The sequence below is a fragment of the Seriola aureovittata genome, chromosome 14 (genome assembly GCF_021018895.1).
Source record: "Seriola aureovittata isolate HTS-2021-v1 ecotype China chromosome 14, ASM2101889v1, whole genome shotgun sequence".
NCBI lineage: Eukaryota > Metazoa > Chordata > Actinopteri > Carangiformes > Carangidae > Seriola > Seriola aureovittata.
In genome coordinates, this window is record NC_079377.1 from 13,178,050 (window position 1) to 13,192,811 (window position 14,762).

The 14,762-nt window shown below is 40.5% G+C and overlaps 1 long non-coding RNA gene across 1 annotated transcript in view; it reads right to left on the bottom strand.

Moving 5' to 3' along the window:
• Positions 1–11,717: 11,717 nt before the first annotated feature.
• The window catches only part of LOC130181096 (uncharacterized), a 56,619-nt gene continuing 53,574 nt past the window's right edge, over positions 11,718–14,762 (bottom strand). Inside the window, exons 3-4 of the long non-coding RNA XR_008829523.1 lie at positions 12,543–12,646; positions 11,718–11,898 (exon numbers count right to left, since the gene is read on the bottom strand). This is a non-coding gene — a long non-coding RNA (uncharacterized LOC130181096). The remainder of the gene's footprint in view (positions 11,899–12,542; positions 12,647–14,762) is intronic.

The window sequence follows — 14,762 nt, forward strand, 5'->3', positions numbered from 1 at the left end:
TTTTTAAGCTTATGTCTAAACAGACATAGAAATAATCAAATGTTCTGTTCATGTACACAATGTCTGTAAAGTATATATACATTTTGAGCTCCCAGGCACTTTATCAGTGCCTTTATAACTTTTGTAAGAGTATTGTCAAAGCCAAACTCTATATTGCTATTACAGTAGTGTAGCACTGATACCCTTAAGGTTAGATCATTATTAAGTCACCAGTGAGTGACAAAGGGAACCTCCAAGGGGATTTTACACTGAATTACTTACTTTGTACTTTGTAAAGTGCCTTAAGATAATGTAGCCTATATGTTATGATTTGGTGTTATATGAATAAAATTGAATTGAACTGAATTGGATTTATTGGGAATCCCTTGTTCCTGCCAGCATGCAGAGAGGCTCTGGTTTATTCTAATTTAAGCCTGTTCTCATATTTAGGCAATGCTCTATATAGTTATAGTAGATGCTTACTGTCGCTGACACTGCTGTCCTTTTGAAGCAGGTTGGTTCTGGTGCAAAGCGGTCATGACCCAGTGACTCATACTGTAGCCCATATGTTTAATGGACCAGTAGAAAGTGCTCATATTAAACATTTATAAGAGCCCACTTGGATGTACTATATTGCCACTTTCTTTCCTCTCAAGAATAGCAAATTCTTCCAATCCATGGACAGGTCATGGTTTGAATTTTTTACTAGGTTTATTTAAAATTCAAAAATATGACTATAAATGTGGCAGCCAGATAAAAGCTCATGTTTTTGTGTTCTTGTCACACCCCAGGGAAAGGAAAATGTTTTTGATTAGATAAAAAGCACTTGGATGAAAGATACTGAGTGACAGCACTTTGATGAGGCTATTTTTGGTAAAAAACATTTTTGTTTTTTTTCTTGTGTGAAATCACGAGTCATGACGTGCTGAAATTAGTCACTTTCTCGTGTCACTACACTACACTACACATTCCACTGAGGTATGCTTAGATCCCAGGTTAGGTGGAGACACTCAAATGCAGACACAGCCATGCAAACACACACAAACATATTCACAAGGACACAACAGCATCCAGCTCTTATGAATGGAAACAGAATATAAAAATAAGATGGAGGAGCTTAAACAAAATGAAAATTATGCAGAACTAATATTATTTGCCAGGATCCTGCTGCTTGCTCCAGATTGCTTGAAAAGATGCGTATCTAATCACACACTGGCACAGATTCCTTTGGGCTGCATACATTTAAATTCACATTCACATGTTTTTCTATGCATATGAATCTGTGTGAGTGTGTGATTTCCCCATTCAGCATCCTTTAGTGTATTTTCTCCTCAAGGCTTTCAGTCACACATACACACTCTACACATCACATAAACCCTAGCCTAAGGAATCTATTAGGCGGAGGGACTATAACTCATTGTTAGTGTTCATTATACTATACTGTATGTGCATAATGTGTGGGAAGTGGAACTCAACACAATGATACTAGATGTTTCTAGCAGTGATATGATGCTCATTAGATACCAGAAAACAAGACTTCTGTATGGATGCTAAACAGTTAGCCGAGATTCTTACCAGCAGTGTGGCAAAAAAAAAAAGAAAAAAAAGAAAAAAAAGGTCCTACAAAAAAAGCATTTCCTTCCAAAGACACCAATATGAATTGGTGTTTCTGATCTGATGCCCCTGTCATTAAAACAACTTGTTTGGTCAGTGCCTTCCAAAAACAGTAAAAATGGTCCAGTATCTCATTCTTTTCCAGTGTTTTATTTGAAGCTTTGATATCATATCCATAAGAAGATATATTTGTGGTTTTAGGTACCAAAAACAATCTTCTCTCTAAAGCTTCTCTCTGGAGCTTTAGTAACAACAGGTTGGTCCTCTTTTCTGATTGGCTGACTGTTTTCTGAGCGATGCACTGCCAGGCCATCCGCGAATAACGGATTGTAGCTTACGAGTGCAGCTTGGTAAAACTCACTGGTAGAAATGCACATGGTGATGATCAATCAGACTTAAGTGAGTTGAACAGACTGTGAAATTCAGATGACGGCTTGTTTTATGGCACAGTTTCTGAATACGGGCAGTGTGCAGTTCTCTGTGGGTTGAGCATTTTGATACTTTCACAGGACTTATGTAGCACCTAGACCTGCTTTTTAATGACATGGAAATCTCAGTTTTCTACAATGCGGGACATTTAATATGAGCATTTTCTGATCTGTCACCACTTGGTTAGGTTTAGACACAAAAACTATTTGGTTAGGGAGAGGAAAAGACCACGGTTTGGATTAAAGAAAAAAACACCTGGTTAAGGTTTGGCAAGGATTGTAGTCATACAAAGAAACCAATGTTGACTGGAAACTGGGAAATACAGTGATCTCCCATATTGAAGTGACTCACTAAGTCGACCCATCTGTTCACAATGCAAGTTCCTGCATGCAAGATTTTGCTGGGATATGATGTCATACTTACACCATTGCAACTCACAGACAAGAATCATAATTCACATGGCTAATAGACACTGTTGTCAGGTAAACATATGTCACAGGTGTTTGAACAAAAAATTATATTGTTTTTATATTCTTTGTAGAACATGGTATGACTTTAGCCTTAGCTGTACTGAGGCTTAGCTTATTAACACACCGACATCAAACAGTTACCTTACTTTTTAACAGCTGGATGTTAATGTGTGAGCAGTTTGTTTAACATGCCTCAGGTTGGCATGGTAACATGCTCCAGCTCAGCATGTGATCATGCTTATGTTTGCATTTTGGCTTGCTATGTTAGCAGTTATCTCAAAAGTAGCTGAAACTGACATGAGCGCAACCATTACTTCTCCCTGTCATCAACTGATGAAAACTAATATTTCACAGTAAAGCAAGTACACTGACATCAGAAAGAAGTATATTATAGGTCAGTGGTATAAGCAGCTGGGGTCTGCGGTGAAGTTGTAGCACACAGTTCTGTGTCAGCTAGTTACTGCGTGTGTAGGGTTGTCACAGATGTTTATATTTGGTTTCAAGATTGACACAGAAATGTTTATTTAGTTATATGTTGACTGAGATAGGAAAGATATTGGGACTTGGTTTTGTGTTGATTGTCCTTTTGGGTTTCCAGCGGATGTAAACCCACTGAGGAAAATTACCGGGTAGTTACATTCTAACTTCCATCATTGGCTGAACATACGCATTCCTATTCATATTGAGAACGTTATGAAAGAAGATGCCTTCATATTACATCTCAGTCTGGTCTTCCAGTGTGTCTGAATCTGCACTTCAGCAGAAAATAATAACTTTGCCGCAGCCTTAAATTATCATAATGACCCATAGCATTGTGTGTATATACACACACACACACACACACACACACACACACACACATTTCATATTTCACATGAAATATATTCCAGCAAAATATTCTTGGTTTCCACTTCACTCCGAAACCGCCAGTTTGTATTTGAAACCTGCGCTGTGAAATGTTGTCGATGGTGATTCTGACCAATGCGATGAAAAGAAAAAAAGAACTAAAGAAAACACCAAATATTACTGTGGTTTCTTAGCTCTCATGTCCTCAGACTTGCAGAGTTAACATAGCATTAAGCACTTTGTCAGGGTGTCTTGGTTAATGTGGTTTTGACTTGTCAGATTAATCAAATCATCACCTGCGCTGTGGCATAGTGTCCACCTGACCAGTTCTTACACTTAATAAAACATTTTGTTTAATTTTATTATTGCTACGAACAAAAATAAAAATGATAACTTCTATAGTATCATTGATAACTATTTGCATTTTTCTGAGCCTTTGAATAAAGACAGATCCTCATAAATCAAACAACCAAAAAAGGTTTTAAAAATATTTGTTTCAATAAAACCTTTCATGTATTTGAGGACTTTGGTTTGAGTTTTTGTGTGAAGGAAACATCTATGAATAAATCCACATGAGCCCATAAATAGATTATTACATTCCTGTTCACTGTCAGTAACAGTTTTGTTGTAGCTGTTTGTGACCACGGCGAACGACAGATCCCAGACTTCGTGGCCCTTTACAATGAACAGAATGGAGACATTGGGACAGTTGGTGGTCACCCACAGTTTGAATGACACTGCAACTACAGTATGTAATGCATGTGAATGTGTGTGCATGCCTGCCCCTTAATGTTTGAGTACGTCTGTGCTCGTTCATGTGTGTGGAAAAAGGTGACGTTTTGGATCGGATATTCAAAATTCATGAATTGTGATCTCTGACATTCCCACACAATAGCAGAAATCTGTTGGTTTGTGTGTTTGGTTGTTGTCATGACAAGTTTTGTCTTCATTTGTGGCATTGTGTGCGTGCGTGCGTGTGTGTGTGTGTGTGTCTGACTGGGCTGTCCTGGAATGCTGACCTGTCCCCCTTCTTGGCAGTCAAATCAGAGCTGAAAACCGTTGGAGCAGATTGTATTTCCTGGGAGGTTTGGGTTCCTGGAGCAGACAGTCTAAATTATCCTCTGCTGGTGAGATCTGAGCTCTGGAGCAGATTTGTTTATGTAGTGCAGCTTGCATGTGTCTTACAGTGACATCAGCCTCTACGTTTGCGTGCACATGCTACCTGTACAAGGGAGTGATGCATGAGATTTGTTTTCGTGCGTACCGTGTTTTCAATCTCCAGTTCGTCTGGGCATCCTGCCATAGCAAACACCCTTCTCCTATTGACTTAACCACAAGTTGAGAATCTCGCACACACACAAATACACAGATACTGTCAGAGGAGCACATTGAAAGAGATCTTGTTCTCTTCCAACATGACAGGAAATGAGAACTCTCAAACCAAAAAAACATATTAAATTGGAATCTTTGAAAGCAAATAAACATCTCCTCAAATGCCTTCCAACATTTTGGATAGCAAAGGCGAACTAAATAAAACTCCACGAGTCATCTTTTTCAGAGAGTCTGCGTTTGGAGCTGTCTGCCACACATCCTCCATCTTTCACAAATACAGGCTGGATTATCTGGTGTCTGTGTGGCCTTTCAACAGTTGGCCTGATCCAGGAGAAATGTTGATCTGTCCCTCTTGCTGGCAATCTAATCCGAGTTGAGTACTTTTCACTTTCGAGCCAGTGGATGTTCTCGTATTCAATATCAATGCTGCCTTGTTCAATGTTGCATACCAGCTGAGATATTGATTGACTTTGCAAGAGACACTGTCAAAAGCAACTTGATCATCTCACGTCATTACAGGAAGAAGATTCTGCGGGGAAATGAGAGGAAGAAAGTAATCTGCTCATACTGACTGAAGTGCCATATTCACAGTTGCAAAGAAGAGTTAAAGAAAGTAGCTGATGAAAAGGATGAATGAATGAAAAGAAAGAAAGAGGCTAATTAGGGGATATTTTAAAGAGAAAGGGGTGGAGAACACCTGCAGAGAGGAGGACCTGTGTTTAAGAATTACACAAAAGTGAAACAGTGAGTGCTTGTTTGGGAAGAGGGAAGAGTTGGCTGCAGCTAAGGTAGATTAACCAAAGAGGCTGACAACTGTGTGTTGCCAATTATATTGTGCATGGGCCACGATGAATAACTTCCTCTTTGTAATAATCCACATATGATTTCGTGGCTTTTCTCCAATGACAGCTGAAAAGCGGAAAGAGAAAAAAAAATTCACTCACAGGCATGAAAAGGACAATACCAACTGAACTGTATATTAATCCAGCTGTATAGAAATATGTGCCAGGCTAAAAATATTATAATGCAATTGAATAGGACAGCTGGAACGGCAGAGTGACGCGCCAGAGGCAAAACAGATCTTCCTCTAATAAATTTCAGATCAAGGGAGAGACATCAGCGGGATTTAGTTCCTCTGAGCTATCAGAGGCAGGGGTTGCAAGGGAAGAAAAAAAGGGGGGGGGGGGGGAGAGAGAGAGATAAAAACAGAAATATAGAAAGACAGAGAGGATGTGATTTGTGTTAACGTAATCCCTTGTGAGCGACAATATTGTTAATTTAGCGCTGAAGAAGATAACACACAAGAAATGAAATTCCCCTGCCAGTTGCAGCTCCAGGAAGGAGTGACATTATGAACATTTTGCAGGAATTCATAGAGTAGATTAAGAGCAAAAATGACACTGATTTGAATGCTTTTCTCATGAATTGACCTCAGTTATATGCACAGAAATATTACTGTATTGCTCACCGCACCGTGAAGGCATAATTTATAAGCCTGGCATTCTTTCTTTAATAATGACAAATGACAAGCAACGGTTATGACTCTATATTTTGATAGAGGCTGACACAAACACTTCATCTTGTTCCCACTTTATAATGCCACCCATTGTATCCTTGCAATCCCATTAAAAATGATGTCTCACAGGCTTTTCGCTGTCTTACTGAATAATAATATTCACACTGCATGCTGTGGTGACAACTGTGGTCCTTCAGTGTACCCTCTGCCAGAGGGAAGGAGACGAGACAAATGAGATGAGCCAACAGATTCTTGCCTAGATCGCTCATATGCACACTGCTGCACTTCCATATAAAGACATATTCAGCTTTGTTTAAAGAGACACAGAGGGAGAATAGCTGTCCCTCCCTGCTGAAACACAGTCACAGTGTTTACATGCGAGTCTTGGCTCCCTCGTTATTTGGTGCCTATGTTTGTCCAGCTTTAATCTCGAGCTTTGCAAAAATCATGAAGCTAGATTTGTAAACACGAAAAGTAAAGCCCCCAATCCACAGAGCTTTTTTCTTTTCACTTTAGCTGCAGAGATGATACAATTTTTATTTTCTCCTGCAGCTCTATAAAATGGTCGACAGGTCTCTCTCTGCTGCTGCAGGTTTGAGATGGACACATGTGGAAAGGCTTTCTAACAGCCGGTAGAGACACACATAGCTTCCCACTGAGCTAGTGGAACTCAGTGCACTTACATACGTATATGTCTGCTTTGTTGCCATGGTTTCACTCACCTTAGTGCCTGCTACTGTGTCTTGTAAAAAAAAAAAAAAAAAAAGTCCCAAAAATAAAACTTATTACTGAGGCATAGGGGATTTTTTCTTTTAAAAACAGTTCCTATTGCTGTGGAAATTTATTACGAATAATCAATGAGTTAACTTTTCAGAAAAGCATTCACTCCGGTGTTGCTCTGTGACTCTACACGCACAGTATTTCTGTCCTGTTGTCTGTTATGTCACACTGTTTTCAGCAGTGTATGATTAGAGCCATTAAAACTAAAATAAATGCTCTGTGCCAGTGCTGTCTTTGCTCATGTGGGGATCTTTGATCAAATGCAAACACCAACGTCCCTCAGAGCCAAGCATCAAAGCTTCAGTGCGTGATTATTAAACAGCAGTCATGAGCTCACAAATAGCCATATTAATGGCCATAATGCAATGATGTGATTTCATGCTTTGGTTGGGTGATTCCGAAGCTTGTCAGTGCTAATTGAGGCTTCATCTAAACTTTGCTGTCTTGCTCTCTGCTTGGATGATGTCAGCCAAATCTGCTTCTTATTTACAGAGCTGTGCAATGTGAAGAAGCAGTTGTTTTCAAATTGGTCAGACCGGATTGTTTTGAATTTCCGTGCCGTTTGTTCTGGATCAGAGAACTGGGGCTATAAATTTCAAGAAACAAAACAAATAATGTATGTGGTGAAAGATTTGTGAAACATAGCCCAACAAAATACAGCTTGTTATACTGTATCAATATGATTTTTTTTTCTTTTTTAAACAATGACTTAACAGATTCAAACCAGATATAAATAATTTCCACGGAGCTAAAACTGAATTTCCATGCCAAGGCCACATCTATGATTTTCCACCTGCTGGTATGAATCCAGATTATGCTCAGCAGTATTGATTATCATGGGCGGAGATGAGTAAATTATACACACACACACACACACACACACACGCACACACATACATACATACATACATGAAACAATACACATGCAGTTCCACTCAGTGAGGTGAAAACATGACAGGAAAAAAAGGGCCTCATTCCAATAATGAAGCGAGAGGTTCCTGCCAGGAGGCAGATGACGCTGCATTAGTCTTCAACGCCAGGAAGGAGAGATGGGGGAGAGAGGGAGAGAGAGAATAAGAGAGAATACTCTGTTCTTCTTACATAACAGGTGATTTTAAAAGTATTGAGACTCCGACATGTCCACTGCATCTCGCATGAATACTGGGGTGAGCAGAGGATAACAAAAGTGAAATAAAAGAGTTCTCACTCAGTCGGATGACAGTCACGGCTTTTAAGTGCTTTGTGTACACAGAGCTCCTGTGCTGGTATGGTGCTCTGAAAATATTGGCAGCACACACAGCCCGCAGTGAGACACCAGACACAAAAGGTTGACTTGTTAAACATACAGAATTTATGAGCTTTCAGGACTTTGCACAGTAAAGCCCTGTCAGTGATAGTGACAGCAACAAGCATGAAAGCTGTTGGATTGAGCCCCATGATAGAGTGCTCTGTAATGCAGTGGAGTGTAATGATACCACCACCAGCAGCCGTCCTACTGAGAGAAGAAAAATGAGCTTGTCAGGGGAGAGAAAAGAAAAAGACAGAGGAAAAAAAAAAAAAAAAAAGTGCTGTTTGGCTGTAGATCAGCTTTTCGCAGCCAAGTTTCTGCACAGATTAAAATGCACTTATTCCATCAAACATCCAGCGAAGCCGCCTGCCAGTTATCTGGCTGTCTTATTTGTTTACAGGGCGGGGGGGATCCAGCTCTTCGCTAGTGAGGACTGAGAGCTGGTCCGTGCCGATCTGCTGGTGAGGAGCTGTGGCGTGCATGCAAGTAGCAAGAAACACCAGGTGTACAGCTGGTAGACCAGAAGACACTTTCTATTACTGTCATGGTAAATGTTCCTTAACTTCTCACAAAATGAGCCTCATAATGCCAAGTAATCACTTTCCAGAGAGAAACAGACTAATGCACGTCTCCTACATTAAATCAGACAGTAACGCTGCCTCTCGCTCTCACCATATGAAAATGACTGTAATCATAAATGAAAGTGAGGGTTCAGGCCGCGTGCCAAGTGTGCCTTGTTGTAGCCCACAGTGAGAGCAGAATTTCAGGCTGTTGGGAAGCTTATTTCTTGCTGTGGCTGAAGAACAGAACAGGCCGGTGGAGTTTATAGTAGAAAGTGAGATGAAGCCAGCCAGTTTCCTGCCTTCAGATGGCAGAGCAGATGGCTGAGTCCTGAGGGCCAATGCTACAGCCTGTCATCCAACTCTCCATCAGCAGCACACGCTTCCTCAACATTTAGCGGTAGCAGGTACGACCTAGCACTGCTTACAGTGCAATGTGTTTTCTGATTAAAATTACCCACAAACGTAGAATACTGCTTAAGGTCCATTTGCTTCATAAAGCATCGGGCATGATATGCAAGTTCTGGCAGGTTTTAGGTAAATCCCTTCTACTATTACAGAAGTATCAAGGTCATTTTGTATTGTAAGAAATAGTAGTACTTCAGATACAGAGTCCTCCAAGCAGGACGGGTCAGCCAGAGGCCAAAGATCAACTGTGCCCACTGCCCCCTCTAGTGGACATTGACAGACAGAGGCAGAGCAATGGAAAGTGACAAAAGCTGGGAAAAGGAGGACAAGAGGATATAATAAAGTCAAGTTTATCCCTTTTCCGTTGAGCAACACTAATATTTAGAGCTGTGGTTTGGGTGTTTGTTAAAAAAAAACAGTTCAGATAAAGAGAAACTTAATCAGTGATTGATTATCTGATACACAATATCTGTAATTCTTTTTCCATGCATCAGCGTTTGGGAAATGAGCTACATAAAAAGAGCAGAACTTGAGACTAATAACGGAAAGAACAGAAGGGCTTGTATTATTCTATCATCTGGACAAAAATGCTGAAGGAACTTAATATATCCAACAGGATTGTTTTTGCCTGTTTTTAATAAACCGCCATTTTAAGTCTCAGTGCCACAATGAATGTTTTAATGATTTAATCAAAACATACATTTGAACAATTAAAGGGAAACAGTGCCTCAGTTCTGAGGGAAAAGCCAGAGAATGTGAGCCAAGGATACTGAATACTTTGTTTGACAAGTCAGCACATTTGAGTTATCAAACTTATTCTGAAAGGAACCTGGAGTAAGAAGAAGAAGTAGAAGTATTTTGCATTTTATTCTGTTATACACCTGCATGGAGAGCCGCGACTCCACCCTGAGATGAAGATTCATTCACATCTCATTTAAGAGGACGGGAAAAACAAAAGTATGAGGCAAAGATGACAAACACAATGACAGCAACTCTCGATAGCTTTCAGGCTTTTAAAATTAAATAATGAACACTCGCTGCACCCTCTGTTGGAGTTTGAACGTCAGGCCTCATTATACACACACACACGCGCGCACGCACACACACACACACACACACACACACACACACACACACACACACACACACACACACACACACACACACACACACACACACACATGCAAGCTTGAGAGCACAAATAAATGAATGAATAAGTGCACACAAATACTCACAATGATGTGGATGTGAACACCCACAAAGGCTCACAGACACACAGGGTTTGTATTATCACAGATACTTGGAAGCAGCCACACAGAGCAGAACCCTGCCCACTTCTTCCCAGAACTGCTGGCTACTTTATTCAAACTTAATCAGAGGAGCTGAAGTGTGTGATTGTGTGAGTGAAAAAGAGACAGAAGGACAGACATGCCCATTAACATTTACGGTAATTTCAGTTGTTTTTATTTATTTATTTATTTATTTATTTATTTATTTATTTCGTATTTATCATAAAAATCTCTTGGATACAAGAATAAATTACCAGAAAGCATCCGCTAATTGTGTGAACATCAATTCTCACACAGCATAAAAAGATACATAATGTTTGGATACAGAGAAAAAGAACAAAAAAAGCAAAAAAAAAAAAAAGCAAAAGAGAGAAAGAAGATAATAACTTCAGCATGCAGTACATTCAATTTTCCTCCCCTCTTCTGTCTCTCCTTTCTCTCTCTGGAGAGCAATTTACAGAGATATTCTTCTTCCCTTGTTTCCCTTCATGTGCTGCCTCTCCCTCGCTATCTCCCCAGTCATCTTTCTGTCTTTGCCAGTCTTCTGTTGCTTTGAAGTGCTTTGTGCTCTCCACACTCAATACAGCCTTCCTGCCTTGTTGCTGAGCTCTGGCCTGGGCCAAATGCAGAAATTCTGCTAATTACAGCGGAGTGTGTAGCCGCACATGTGCATGATCACCAACTCCCCGGACTTGCTACGTCTAATTACACCAGGTAATGTCTTCTCCCGTCACTCCCCTCACCTTCTGATTCCTGGAACATCCTAGAAATTTATTTGAACAGTCTTAGTATGCCATTTTTTTTTCCTGCGGTCGCTCTATTATCATGATCCATTAATGTAGCCGTTTCAGTGCCACGGTTTACCCACCGAGCTACACATGGTGGCCCCAGACCAGATCAGAGAATTTCTTGGCTCAGGTACCTTTAATCAGCCAGTCATTTTCCAAACTGTAAGAGCGAGCCCAGATTATTTTTAGAGCCCACCTGGGTCTTAGACTCAGGAAATTACACCTTCTCCTGTTCTCTGACTCAAACGAACATGAGCTCTAACCGTCCTCCAAATGTCCCATCACCTCCTAACAGTGATGGAGACAAACTGGTGCACTTGTCAGCCATCAGCAGAAATCTATTTAACATTTTCGGGGAGTAAAGGAAGGGAAAGAGAGGTGAGGCCACGGTGGGAATGAGTGGGGGGGGGGGGGGGGGTGGTGCTAGGGGAGGTGGGTGGAGTGGGGGGGCAGATTTGTGCTATAATGTTTTGGCAGCGCAGCATCAGTGTCCACATGCTCGAAAAGCTGGTTTGCATTTAATGGAGAAGAGAAGCAGGATAATACATAGAAACTGTGGGATGGTTCGACTGCTGGAGCCAACAATGAGACCATTTCATCTGGAAGCACAAAGAATAGACCTTAATAAATTTGTCTGGGATCTTGCAGAATATGAAAAGACGTTATTGAATGTGGTTCTGTAGCTGTGCAGGGGTTCGCATCCTGCCAAGATTCCACTTTAAAGGTCTGCAGTGAAAGAATGAGTCTTTATAGAGGTGAATGCTCGCTTTCCAGCTGTGATGATCGATCTAATCAATGAAGTTTTCCAGACAGCTGTCAGGAGTCTTTTTGAGTTTGTGCAAATGCAAAACAAGTGAGAAAAAAATAACTGAACCTATATTATTAATTAATGGGTGTTTTCTGGGTGTGAGCATATGAAATTTTGTAAAGACAGGACAAAGTGGTTACTGTATACTTCTACAGTACCATGGCTAATGTGTAATGTACCGTATCCAATGGAAACAATTAGCCATATAAAAAACCCAACATACAGGATGACAGCAGTCAGGGCACAGGAAGGGAGGGGTTTTTTTTTGGAAATTATAACTGTCAAATGGCACAAAGTGTTACCAGACTGCAACAATAATCAGAGCAGTGACCCAGAAAATGGACGTGGAGACAGTGACAATCACAGAGGGACAGGGTCAGGGATGAAGGTGAATAGGAAGATCAAGAGAGCTCCTCAGAGGAGCAGAAAGAGTACCTGTCAACACCCGGAATGGACCTGGATCTAGAGAGGGAGGAGAACAGCTGTCCTGTGACTCAGAGCCTGTCCTCAAATCTGCTGTCACAAGAAGGACTCTTGTACTGTCACAAAAAAGAAAGAGAGGATGAGAGAAAAGACCCTAAGGATACAGAGTGTAATAGCTCTTCCTTGTAGTAGATGAAACTGAAACCATTCCCCATCTGGATGGATTTAGATTAATTACAGTAAGTACTGGGTTTAGCCTGCTAATCTAAAATGACACAGCACAGAGAGACACACACACACACACACACACACACAGAAATTCTTAAACTTTTGTCTTGGAAATGCCAGCAGTGCCACAATAGAAGCTATATTGTAATTCCATCCAAAAACAGCTTATATTGTATGATCTTTGGCACTTTGAAGAGTCTGTTTCTACCATAGAGGGAACCACAGCTTCTCAAGTTGTTTTCTCACCTCGCTCAGACAGGTCTGTTTACAACCAGGACTTCTGGCTCACACACATCAGAGCCTGCAGCTCTCTCACTACATCTAAACACTGAACGGATCTCTGAATCTCTGAATCGCACAGTGTGTGTCATTGGGGTCACGTCCAGTACATGCTCACAGTCGCATTTATGTGCATGCACACATGCAAAAACACACAATTGTTTTCATTATGTTTTAGTTATTTTTTTGTGTTTCCAACCTTTTCAAGTTACCCATGATGTAGACCAAAATGAGTCGGGGGAAGAAAAATGTTAGTGTGTCTGTGTATGAGCATTTGTGTGTGTGCCCACAAAAAAGGCAACCATACGCTGACAGAGGGCACAGGGGACAATAAAGTCATTTCCAACATATACAAAAAAAGAACTGAATCAGACAGACCACTGACCTGCCACATGGAGGGCATCATAAAAATTAAAAAATCAGCAGGAATGAACCAGAACAGTAAAGTTGAAGGCCGGACGGCTGAACAATGAGCTGACACTTGCTCTAAAGCTCTGTAAAGCAGAGGGCAGCTGCAGATTCATCTGATAATTCTCTATAGGTTCATCACTACAAGCGTCTTCTTTAATATCGTTAAGTTAAAGTTAAATAAGTTATTTTCACATTGTGACCTGATTATTATATTGTGATTATTGCTGATTTAAATGATATAAATTATGGCAACGACAACGATTTGGTTATGGCTGAGGTTTTTTTAGTTTGGTCACTGTAAAATAAGAAAAACTATGGCAACAAATTAAAACTTCATTCTAAAATTTTCCCACAAATAAAAAAGCTTTTCAGGTGCATCTACTAACCCATCTTCACTTACCACAATTTGAATAACAGACCTGTGTGCTTTCTGTGTCTTAAGACATTTCATGAAATTCTAGGGTACCAGAATGACAAAAATACATTTAATTTTGAATCAGCAAGTGTGCAATTACAAGTTATTTGGAAGGAAATATAGTAAATACCGTTTTTTTTTTTATTTGTTTTTATATTTTGTTTCTCTTTTAATTAAAATACTGTTTCCTGTGGATACCTGTATGACAGAAGTATATCTGAAGGAGGTTGGGTGACAGGCCGAGTGGAAAAGTTCAGAAACCCTCATGTAAGTTATTGCTTCTTCAAACCCGACACAACAGCTTTTGGGTTTGTAAAATAGACCTTTCCATACTGCTGAATTCACCCAGGGATCTGAACAGTCCAATAATGTTTCAAGTTCTCCTTGTTACACATTTTTTGCACTTGTGAAATTGGTTGGATTGGTGTAGATTACCTTGAATGGGACTTCAGTGAGCGTAGCAGCAGGCACTGCCCTGGAGCCAGCCCAACACATGCCTGTCTAATGGCTGTGATATGTGAGCGGGACAGAGCACGCACTGCACACTGCGCCTCATTGATGAAGACGGGAAGATTTTCCTCTGACCAGGCATGGAATAGCCAGGTGGTCTCACTTTGACATTTTTCATCTGTGCAAATTGGTATGTGTGGGGTAATGTGCATGAGAGAGAGAGAGAGAGAGAGACACACACACACACACACACACACACACAGTAACACGGTGAGTGATTAAGAGAGAGAGGAGAGAATTATGCTTTTCTTATTCCAAAGTTTGTGTTGTCCAAAACTAGCATAGGTGTATGGTAACCAGACTGGAAGAGGACAGATGAAGCGGTTTGGAACAGTTGCCTTGCTGCCAATGTGAGACTGCCGTTCTTCCATTAACACAGTACAGTAGCA